A 2,039-nucleotide genomic window follows, 5' to 3' on the forward strand; every position below is an offset into this window, starting at 1 on the left:
ATTTTGACTTTTTTTTTTCACAATCATACACTCTCACAAGAAGATTATTTAATTTGAGGGTGATGGATTTAATCTGACGTTTCTTGTTTTCTCTTGTATAATTAACGATATTCATTAAATATTTGCTCTTAGTGTTTATCTTTTTCTTCTAAGTTTGGTGTTTATCTTTATCTTCTAAGCTTCAAGCATAATGTTCCCCCTTTCTTTCCTAATTAACTATGATTTGGTTAACGAGTCTTGAATATAAAAATAATTAAATAAGGCTTTCATTGTAAATTAAAATAGATAACATTTTCATATTTTTCAATAATATTAAATATATTTTCTTCTCAGATTAATCATCTATCTACCAATCTCATCATAAATCAGAAAATTCAACGATAATATTCTAATACTGATATTAAAAAAAAAGGACCTTTGAATAGGATGATGAAATGTCTCTAGGGTTTGGTGGAGAGATATAGACGAAAAGATTGAGACTGAGAGACAGAGATTAAAGAGACAGAGATTGAAATAAATTTCAGTATTCTGTTTGGTGCAAAGTGGGAGACAAAAATTGAAACAAGAATGAAACTCTAATTTAATTTGTACAAATAATAAAATTGAAATTAATTAATTGAAATGAGAATATTTTAGGTATAAAATGTTATTAAAGTTTCAGTTTCTATCTCTAAAATTTTAGTCCCGTCTGTCCCTACTTTTTAGAGGTACTGAAATACAGAAATTTTAGAGACAGAAACAAAAATTTTAGTATCAATCTCTGAACCAACAAACATAATACTGAATCTCAGATTCAGTCTCTCAATCTNATCTTCACATGTTGGTGCCACTAATCCATGGTCAGCAATCAAGCTTGATAGGTCCTCAGTTTCACTCAAGGACAGTGAGTGTGGATCAACAAGTACAGTCCTCACAAACACTAATTACTGCAGATCCCTTGTTGCATATCATGTAAGTACTACCTCTTTGAAATTAAATTAGATCCATATAATGTGTGAACATGTTTTAATTGTGATCTTTTGATTTGGATGCAGCATCATGGAGATAGGTAGTGATAGTGCAACTTTGCTGAGTGTTCCTCTTCTTCTACTTTGTAGACTTTCTTCCTGTGTCTTACTTTGTAAGAATTCATTGTAACGGTTTTGTGGACTGTGTATAAGTTTTTAACAAGCGATGTATTCCCTAAATAGATTCAAGTTTACTAAGACTAAATTATGTGAGGCTTTCCAAATAAACATCTTCACCTTTAGAGGAACATTCATTTCCATAACTCCCTCCTATCCTCACTCAGTCACTTGTTGAAGCTGCATTTACATTCACTGCCTGTTTTCCAATTGTTAAAATACTATGTACTATGGGCTATGAATCAGATTTGAGAACTTTACGCTTTAGCCCATTACATAGTTCATTTCAAACTACAAGGTGGTCTAAAATCAGATTTGTAGGGCTTCATAAGCCCATTACCACAAAAGATAAGAATATTATTTGTTATCCATTATCCATTACACAAAAAATCATTCTAAAAACTTATTCCAAAGCAGCATTCCAAATTCTTAGCAACAGAGAAGAAAGGGGCAATCACCAGGAAGCAATCATAGAAAGCATTAGTCAGTTAATACAAAGAGATTGGGTTATCAAGCCCGTCAAAATACCAAAAAAAAGGGATAGCCAGATAGCCCAATTAAATTTGGTTAATCTAGTGGTTAACTCACTAGTTTGTTTAAACAAGCGTGGAGGTTCAAATCTTGTCTTGTACATACTGCAAATCATTAAATAGAGTTCACCATTTGTAAAAAATATTAGAATTAATAGAACATATTTTTCACAAATTGAAGGTATCTACAATTGAGAGTCTAATTAGATCTTTAACTACATATTTTTTAGGAGAAATATTTCATTAATTTAAATATTTTTTATACAGAAAGAACATAATTACAAAATTAAAAGTAGTATAGAGACTCAATTATATATATTTAATTAGAAATTTTGTAAAATTATAAAGACTAAAAGAATAATTAAATTTATAAAAATATATATAT

The 2,039-nt window shown here is 29.6% G+C and overlaps 1 long non-coding RNA gene across 1 annotated transcript; it reads left to right on the plus strand.

Annotated features, from left to right (window-relative positions):
* Positions 1 to 807: 807 nt before the first annotated feature.
* LOC107624712 lies at positions 808 to 1,520 on the plus strand. Its single transcript, XR_001616947.2, has 2 exons — positions 808 to 951; positions 1,035 to 1,520. It is a non-coding gene; the product is annotated as an uncharacterized LOC107624712 (long non-coding RNA).
* Positions 1,521 to 2,039: the final 519 nt, after the last annotated feature.

Source organism: Arachis ipaensis, unplaced genomic scaffold (assembly GCF_000816755.2).
Source record: "Arachis ipaensis cultivar K30076 unplaced genomic scaffold, Araip1.1 Aipa831, whole genome shotgun sequence".
In the NCBI taxonomy this organism is placed as follows: domain Eukaryota; kingdom Viridiplantae; phylum Streptophyta; class Magnoliopsida; order Fabales; family Fabaceae; genus Arachis; species Arachis ipaensis.